General features: G+C 28.7%; 1 long non-coding RNA gene across 5 annotated transcripts; it reads left to right on the plus strand.

Annotated features, from left to right (window-relative positions):
* On the plus strand, positions 1-7,711 carry LOC136081770 (uncharacterized). Of its 5 annotated transcripts, XR_010639093.1 has the most exons (8): positions 1-88; positions 3,508-3,564; positions 3,647-3,783; positions 4,919-6,325; positions 6,411-6,540; positions 6,830-6,997; positions 7,205-7,256; positions 7,436-7,711. It is a non-coding gene; the product is annotated as an uncharacterized LOC136081770 (long non-coding RNA). The 5 variants fall into 5 exon arrangements; XR_010639094.1 differs by lacking the exon at positions 7,205-7,256; XR_010639092.1 differs by lacking the exons at positions 7,205-7,256; positions 7,436-7,711 and having other exon boundaries at positions 4,919-5,016; positions 5,146-6,325.
* Positions 7,712-9,980: the final 2,269 nt, after the last annotated feature.

The raw sequence follows: 9,980 nt of genomic DNA on the forward strand, positions 1-9,980 counted from the left end.
TAGGTACGCGTAAATCCGGATTTTACAAAGCCGTTTTTTCGGCCAAATTCTGTGACACGCTTTTTCAAGTTAGTTGAAAAGTTGCATGGTATGAACTTGTTTTGCTCTGTTATTTTTTAGAAATATGTATCAGCAAAGGCGTAGAAAGAATTTTTTGGTGTTTGAGATAGGTAACTTCCAGACATGGAGCAAACTCCAAACATTTATATGTTTATACTTATGTCAAATAATGAGGGTTTGCAAAAAATTGCGATGATTGGAAGCTGGGAACAAAAAAACCCCAAAATTTTCGCCCCCCCCTGCCCCAAACGTGAGAGCAACAAGTTGATGAAGTATTTTTTGTACTCTTCTTAACTAGACTTATATTCATCGATAAATTTTAGATTTCATTTTGAAATATTTTAGCGTTCAAAAATTATGACCATTTAAGTTTAAACCCCCCTCAATTTGAGGGGGTTGCAAATTTTATATGGTAATAATTTTTAAACGCTAATAGATAATACTATGAAACTTAAAATTTATCGATGAATATAAGTCTAGTTAAGAATAGTACAAAAAATACTTCATCAACTTGTTGCTCTCAAGTTTAGGGCAGGGGAGGGCGAAATTTTTTCGGCTTATTTGTTCCCAGCCTCCAATAATCGCAATTTTTTGCAAACCCTCATTATTTGTCATAAGTATAAACATATAAATGTTTGGAGTTTGCTTTATGTCTGGAAGTTACCTATCTTTTAACACCAAAAAATTCTTTCTACGCCTCTGTGTATCAGCAAAGATATTTTTTGAATACTAGAATTATGGAACTTTAATTTTACATGATTTTTTTTGAGTTAAAATTTTATTTATTATGAATTTATTGTTGTTAAAAATTTGCTTGTTTTTTGGACATCAAGTATATATCGAAGGAATGCTGGTTCATTTTTCTAATATATTCTCTCACCTTTAATAACATTTTTTCTTACTACCTGTCAAATTTCATTGAAAAAAAAGCATACTCAGACACTTTATAACTCTACTCCAATTAGGTAAAAATTTGTTGTTGTTTGGACATCAAGTATATATCAAAGGAATGCTGGCTCATTTTTCTAATATATTCTCTCACCATTAATAACCTTTTTTCTTACTATTTGCCAAATTTCATTGAAAAAAAAACATACTCAGACACTTTAAAACTCTACTCCAATTAGGTAAAATTTTGTTGTTGTTTGGACATCAAGTATGTATCGAAGGAATGCTGGTTCATTTTTCTAATATATTCTCTCACCTTTAATAACCTTTTTTCTTACTACCTGCCAAATTTCATTGAAAAAAAAGCATACTCAGACACTTTAACATTATTCTCTAATTAGATAACTTTTTAAGCTTCAATAACGCATACTTGCAGTGAGGAGGATTTTAATGTCATTACATTTACCATTATTTAAATATATTATATTTTATTTATAAAAATTAAACTTTTTCCTGCTATCATGGGGCCAAAAGCAAAGTTTGGGTTTTATAGTGAATGCAAAAAGAATTTAACTGCTAATTTTGAATTGTCGCAAATAGGCATTGAGTCTAATACAGAGTGTAATACAGTTTGTAGAAATGGACATATTCTTTTATTATTTACAAAAAATAGTGATTCGTTTCTCAAAACATCTCAACAAATCACTAGATATTTCAAATAGAAACATGTAAAAATCAGGTTAGAAGTCTCATAAATAAATCATTGAAATGGTCTAGAAATTATAGCAGGGCTGAGGACAGTAAGCGTTTTTATGAATTTTGCAATAAACCTTTTTTAAGCCATATATCAAGTTTGTCTAATATTGTATTATCATCAGGCTTCTCAGATGTTTCATATACCAATATGAATGTTTTATCTTCTTTAAATAGTTGAACATCAACATCTGCAGGTTATAGAAAATGAGGCATAACTAAACATATATTTAGAGAGAAATTAGGCCTTAAAAAAAAAAGCTAACTCTTATAAATAATGTTGGAACAAGTTAGCACTTTTAAAAGTTGAATTAAACAGCATACCAAACCAATTACGTGTTCAAAGACAAAATGTTAAACAAAAAGTAAAAATAATTAAAGCTTTAAGGGCAGAAATACCAGATCTGAAAAAACACAAAAAAAAAAAAAAAAATTACAGTGAGCAGATTCGTCACTTTAAAGCTGAAAAAAAAGGCTTTGAAAAATAAATGAAAAGCATAAGTTAAGGCAACTCAAAACTAAGCATAATGCTGCTGTTTTTTTACAAGTAACAGGGTAATTGCTAGTTTGGAGAATGATTTGCTCCAGATTAAGGAAGAAAGAAATGTAATTATGCCAGAAGATGAAAAAAACATATTTATTAGAAATAAGATTAATAATTTATAATATGCTGTTGTGTAATATAACCAACAAGTAACATTCCATATCTTATGAGCAAAATAGGGTATTATATGGGTGTTACTTTTAATAATATTCCTCATTGAAGTACTGTTGAGCAAAGAGCTCGTGAACATGGCAGTATTCCAGATTTGCAAGCAGCATAGTGGGCTATGTATAATAATAATCCTACTCTTGGGTTTGATGCTACAACACAAGAAAGTGTCCACATTAATAGCATTAACTTAACATCATAAGATAAATGTCTTGTGTTTGCTCTAGATCAGTTACCAGGAGGAACAGCATTTGATTATGAAAGTCATACATGCAGTTCAATTGATTATATGGCATTTGTTTATTCAGATTTTTACCAAAGTAGCTTTGATGAATGTCATAACTCGATTATTGAAAATATATCTAACACAATGTCAGACAGTCAACCATCTTACTATAAGCAAAGTTTGTGCAACCTGGGGCAAGAATTTGAATGAGCTGAACTGCCATTTGCACCCTCTTGACACAATTGCAGTTTCATATCGTTTGAGTGTGCAGTTTCATGTCGCTTGAATGTAAAAAAACATTTTGTAATAAAACTGCAATAAAAGAAATGTGCACACTTGCATTGTTTGGAAAACTCCCTAACAAGCTTTGAATGGAAAAGTTTTATGTTTTAGGTGAGGATGCAACTTTTGATCATGTTTCTGTTAGTCAGTTAGTGAAAAAAAGTTTTGCTAATAATTACAAATAGTAAATCTAATACAGCTGCTCAGTTTTGCAGAAGAACAGATTTTTTTTGGGAATACTCTTGCCCCTAACATTTTAAAATCAATATATGCTCCATTGCTAACCACTAACACTCGTATAAGCTTCATTGATAATCAGCTTAAAAAAATGACTTCTGCTTGTCTTGATGCTGTGCAAGTTGTCTTGAAGCGACAATATAAAAGGTATTTCTCACTTTCTATTACACTAAAGACACTCTAGACACTAAAGGAGGTAAGAGGCGCAAAAGGGAGGAACTTGGTAGATATATCTTAATGATGTTGTAAATTTGCTTTTTTAAATGGTTTTTTACTAAATGAACACTATTTTTTATAATTTTTATTAAACTTATTTCACATTAAAAATTTTAAAAATTAAATTTACCAGCTTCATCCACGTCATCACTGCCATCTTGCACCCAGAGTGAAAACCAAGACCTCATTGGTAAGATTTTTACTGTGTTTTAATTTTTGTTTTTAGTTTTAATTTTTTGAACACTCATTTAATATTTTTGTTTTAAATATAGACTTGTCTAGGAGTGATTTCTTGGTTTAGCGCCAAAGCCACCCTGGGCCTAAATCAAAAAGGGTCTTTTGCATATGGGCCTGATGATGGAAGAGGTTTTTGAAGAGGAGATTTTTGTATATTAATTTTTGTATATAGGTGAGTTTGTTTTTTTTATGAAAAATTTGTGTTTTATATAAATACTATTTATTATTACAAAAAAAATAATATTTAAGTTTTAACCCAACCTACCGAAAGTGTGAGAGGTGTTGAGCTTCCGAATAATACCCTCTTGCACCCTTTTCACGCATTTATCCTTAAAACCTTTCTTTCTTTTGATACTAAATTGCATGCATTTTATATGAAAATACAAAGTAATAATCTTGATATTGGATCAGAGGGTGCGCCCGAAGCCAAAAGGACTTTTAGCCTATCAACCTAAAGTATCAAAATCATATTTGATGGTACCCTGTTATAATATTAAAAAATACAAATAAAAATTATGAATTTCAATTAAATAATAATATTTTCTTTTAAAAAATCTACATTTTTCAATACAATAAAAAGTTTTGTACACCCTTTGCATAAATATATTGCCCTTTGTTAGACCTATCTTTTGATACCAAGTTGTATGTATTTCGATAAGAATTGACCAAGTTATGACGTTTTAAGGTAAAAAAACCTCAAATTTGATCACAGTTTCTTCAAGAAGTCCATATATCAAAAATTCGGTACTCAAAATGCCATAACTTTTTGTAGAATTGTTCAATTTTCATAATTTTTTCACCTTTAAAATACTGAATTAAAAACCTTTCGAATGATATATAACAATCTAGTGTTAGATTAATTTAAAAATTTCATGTCACGTACCTAATAATAGTGTTCAAAAATAGTTGTTCTACAGAGCAATTAGTAACTGAAAATAGTTGCTTTACGGAGCCATTAGTAACTGACAAATATTGCAATTATCACCAATTTTAATAAGTTGTTACAAAAAACGTGATTTTTTCAAAATATTTAAAAATTGGCAAGATGTTATCCTATCCGTCTATTTTTTTCTCATTTGCGGATTTTCTTAAAAAAAAGAACCAGTTGTCAAAAATTCAGTTTTTAAATTTAGCCATACTATTTATCTAAAAAACTCGTTTTTGTCAATAGTAGTATTTAGTAGTTAAAATATATAGAAATTAGCAACTTATGTTAAAAATTTTTATGCACTTTTATATCATTGTATCAAACTAAAAGAAATTATAAGTTCTGGATTAAGACTGAAGTAAGACTTTTACTATTTTAGCGATCATTGCTGCGAAATGAAATGAAACTGTCTGGTAAAAATTGAACAGATGCTGGATGGCAAAAGATATTGGGATAGCAATGCTTTTCAAACCAGAAGTATTTTCGTTTCTGCCATCTTTTTCTTCGTTAACTTTTGTTATATTTTTTACATGAAAAAGTTTTTCATACATCTCAACGTCGTAGGCATACAACGTTTTATTCACGTTTCAATCACATTTATTTTAGGTGACTTCGTCCAAGTTACTATTTTACGTGAAAATTACTTCAAAGTTACGTGCCAAAATATCGCGTCTTTCGGAACCTTTTTTTATTCTTAAGAAAAACTTTTGACAAGAAATATGAAATAATATTTTTTATATTATAGTTTTTGTATTCATTATATTAGTTATAATTATTTTATTGTTATGATAATATAATTAATTTTTATTGTAATTTTATCATAATTAAAAAAAAAAATTGGTCTATATAATATCTAATAACCCAATTCATTTAAAACAGAACTAAATAGTCCAATATATTTTATATTGTAATATCTAATATCCAAATTATAACAAATTAAGTTAAATAAATTAATACCAAGCGTCCCTATTTGCCACACAAATAAGATTAAACTCAAATACAAGGTATGCTTTTTTTCTACTTTATGATATAATATTTTAGACTGGCGAATTTGTCCATTTTGCTTACTTAATTTAGTACAAAATAAGTTATGTTATAACGAATTAAATATCAAATTAAGTAAGCATGGACAAATTATAAGTTCTAGCAGAACTTATTCTTGATTCTTGAGCAATAATAATGTCTGTAGAACTTCTGCATACATTTTTTCTCAAGAGTCGATTAGATAAAAACCAAAAATAGATTTTCTTCTTTTATTTGGTTTTAATCAACAAGGTTAAAGAATTTATCCAAAATAATATCAATAAATAAATGTGTTATGTTATTTATTATTGATATATGTATATATTATTATTAAATACTTTATCTTTTTGTAATATATGACATCTTGATCTTGTGCTTTACTTGTTAAAAAAGGTTCATACTTATTTATTTCATTTTTTTATATTATTTAAATATTATATGATTAATATATATATTTGAATTATACTTATGAAACTATTATTGTATGTATTATATGACTTTTATTACTATTGTTATTATGAACAATATAAAACAGGATATTAACGCGGATTTGTTCGATGTTTTCCACACAAAAAGATGATTATGATGCTGTTGTATTTGAAACTGCATTATACTTATCTTTCAATGTTGACGACCTTCCAATATGTAAAGCAAGTTTCTCTCAAATATAGCATTGCTTTTTTAAAAAATTGTTTCATGATTTAGATCAAAGAAATAGCAACACCAGAAAATCTTGTTACCAAAACAGTTGGCGTCTCACCATGTAAGACTTCTGTTAAAAATTTGTGATTTAAGATAATTATTTAATAATCATATTATTATTTAAGTATTTATTTGTTTCTTTTTAGCTAAATTTGGTGTCGCTAGCTATTATTGGAGAAAATCTCGACTAATTCATTAGATAAAGTTTGATGCATGCTTTTACCCAGTTTCCTTCTTCACGTTTCAATCATGTATATTTTAGATGACTTTGTCCAGGTGACAATTTTACTTGATTGAAACATGAAAGTTAAGTTGCCAAAATATTGTGTATTTTGGAACTTTTTTTATTCACAATAAAAACCTATGATTAGAAACTTGGAAAGATATTCTTTAATTTATTTACTACTTTTTTATAATTTAGTTTCAGGGATTAATTTTTTTGGATATTCCCGGAATACCGGATTTTTTTCTGAAATTTATCTTTTTCCAAATATCCAAAAAGTTTTCCATACATGCAAGATAAAGTATATATTATTGTCATCTATTTGTTTTTATGTTGTTTTAGTCATCATTCATACAAAAATTAAGATTACTCATTTAAAGCAACTTTGTGGGCTGTCACCTTTGCATCTAGTGAGTTAATGTATGAACAAGTTAATGCAGAAACAAGTGCAAATATAAGAAGATGGAAAACAAAGAAAACAAATTATTTAATCAGATGTTATCACATAAGGTGAGTACAGGTCTTTTTCTAATCACGCGCATCAGTTATTAACTTTATACATAGATATATTTATCTATAGACAGATATTAGATATAGATATATATAGATAAACAATATTTTTTAAGACTTGTATTTTTTATTTTGTACTTCTTTTTTTTATTTATCTGTCGACTTTTTGTTGTATCTTTTTTTATTAAATCCTTATTTATTTTTTAGCAACAAGAGTATAAAATTAGAAGGCAAATGACTTTTTTTATTTTTCTACATTGTATGTAGTATTGTTTTCTTAAAATTATTTAATGATTTATATAAAAGAAAACAACTAGAAAATCTTGTTGCCAAAATGGTTGGCAACTTACCAAGTTAGATTTGTTTTAAAAGTTTGTGATTTAAGATAATTATTAAATAATCATATTATTATTTAAGATTTTATTCGTTTCTTTTCAGCTAAATCTGATTCATTAGATAAAGTTTGATGCGTACTCTTAGAGGAGAAAATATCGACTGATTCGTTAGATTAAGTTTGAAGTGTGCTTTTTGTGGATCGAAGCGTGCTCTTCGTAAGTTGCAGATCTATGACTTTGTACTTATTACTTATTGGATATAAGGAGGATATTTTAACAAAAGTGCAGCTTTTATTACAAATTCTAAATGTTTATGTCATGAACTAATATACTAACTAATAAAACCATCTAATTTAATATGTATTAAATATTTCCACGACGATGGGTTTTTTTTCTTTACACAAATCCAAACACTTCGTTTTTATAAAGCATAATTATTGCTCAAATATTACGTGCCAAAATTAACGTAAAAAGCACGTCTTTTAGACAGTTCACGGGGACCAAAAAGTCACCTAAATATCACGTGTCAAAAGTAACGTGAAAAACACGTCCATAAATCACGTGACTTGGTCATTTCATGGGGACAAAAAGTCACCTAAATGCCACGTGCCAAAATAACGTGAAATTCACGTTTTTGTCACGTCGCTGTGCCTACTGGGCAACTACAATTGGTTCTTGTTTTAAAATATCTGTTACAGTTATTTCCACCGCATTAAACTCTAACTCTTGTCCTTCCATTTTTTTTGAACGTTTTCTGAGACGTGTTATTGCCATTTGATTTTGTTAGCAAAAAACACGCTTTTTATGTAAAAAAATTTAATCTCTGCAGATTAATTTGTATAAAAGACAAAGTGATGTAACTTTATTCAATGAAAAGAAAATGCAGTGTCATGCTTGTTAAATTTAGAAAGTTTTAATAACGCTTTTATGCATAAGAATGAAGAGATTAAAAAACGGAGTAAACTTTTTAAAAACTCTATGAAGTAAAAAATCTCTGCGATAAGTGTTAAAATAACAATTTGAATAAATTCAAAACTACATGAACTATTTCGTCGACGTAGCATAGTGCATTCGCATTCCGCACTATGTTTCAAACGTAATGACATTCATTAAATGTCATGTCGGGTAAATACATTTACCCGCCGTGGGTTCAACTCTCGCTAAAGGCAACTCATATCATTTTATGTTAAAACAGGGGGCGCTAGTACCGCTCACTGATGTAAGGTCTAGAAAGTTTAGAGCGTGTGAATAAGCAGGTTAAGGAAATCATGCTGGACTAAGTAAGTTAAGTAAGGACTAAGTAAGTAAGTAAGATAAAACGGCCGTAAAAAAATAAACACTATAAGAAAAACATAAGTGAGCCTACCAAGACTAAATAAAGACAGAATAAGTAAGGTAGTGTCACGATGACACAATGCTTTTTATCTTGTAAAAAAAAAAGATAAAAAAATCAAATCAAAAAAAATACAAGTCGAAAAAAATACAAGTCAAAAAAAATGGCTGCAGATGATATTGATTTTTCACGAATGATTGTAAGACGAAATTTATTTTCATCAAATTTTTTGCAAAAAAATAAATTGGCATATGTTAAAAAAAAATACAACTTTACAATATGAAAACCTTTATCTAATCTCAAAAACGTCGTAATGCATAAAAAAGAGGAAGAGGAAGAGTTTATTTACCTCCCTTAAAAGGCGCAAGTAGAAAACGTTTAAGAAAACATTCAAGAAGACGAATGCGTGGTAAATTTCTACCATTGTTAGCAGCAGTTTTAGCCCCAACATTATTATCTTCTCTTATACCACGAGAAAAAATGTATAAAGAAAGACATTATAAAAAAAGACACTATAAAAGACGTTATAAAAGAACAAGACGAATTCGTGGAAAATTTCTTCCCTTATTAGGAGCACTCGCATCCAAAGTTCTTTTACCTTCCGTTGGTAAAGCTCATTTACCTACCATTGGAAGAGCTGTTTTGGGTGGCGCTAATTCAGGTGGAATTTCTTACGGAATCAATCGAATTGGAAAATAATTTTATTATAATATATAAAATAATCTTTACAATGTTTTTTTATTACTTTATTACCAATATATAATCCCATCATTGATCCAAGTAAAATAAAAACAGTCAATAACGCTCCAAATAAATAACCTCCAACTAGAATAATAATAAAAAGACTTTAAAGCGCTAATATTGTCATTATTTTTTCTTTTACTTTATTAACGGACTGGAAACGATCGAATAAAATTGCCATACAAGTCGTGCGTTCCACCATGATCTAGCGGTGGATCAGGTTTATAAGGTTGGGCTACTGCCACCGGAATTTCAAATTGTTGTAATGGTTTGTTTTTTTCATTTATTATAACCCTATTTTATTTTTTTCATTCTTTATATACTTTTGGTCACGGTTCATTAAACAAATTAAATTTAATTTTTTAATTAAGAGTGAGTTGGCGCGATATGGCGATCAAGGCGCTAAGGTGAGTTGACAAGTTGGTGGCGATCCAGGCGCGATATAGCGCGAGGGCGAGACGCTGACTTACTGGAATCAAAAAAGCAACTTTCATATATCATCACTTGTCAACAAAGATTTTAATAACACCTGAATGTTGATAAAAAAAAACCCGACCCATTATTAAGCATAAAA

This window comes from Hydra vulgaris, chromosome 06 (assembly GCF_038396675.1).
Source record: "Hydra vulgaris chromosome 06, alternate assembly HydraT2T_AEP".
Classification (NCBI taxonomy): domain Eukaryota; kingdom Metazoa; phylum Cnidaria; class Hydrozoa; order Anthoathecata; family Hydridae; genus Hydra; species Hydra vulgaris.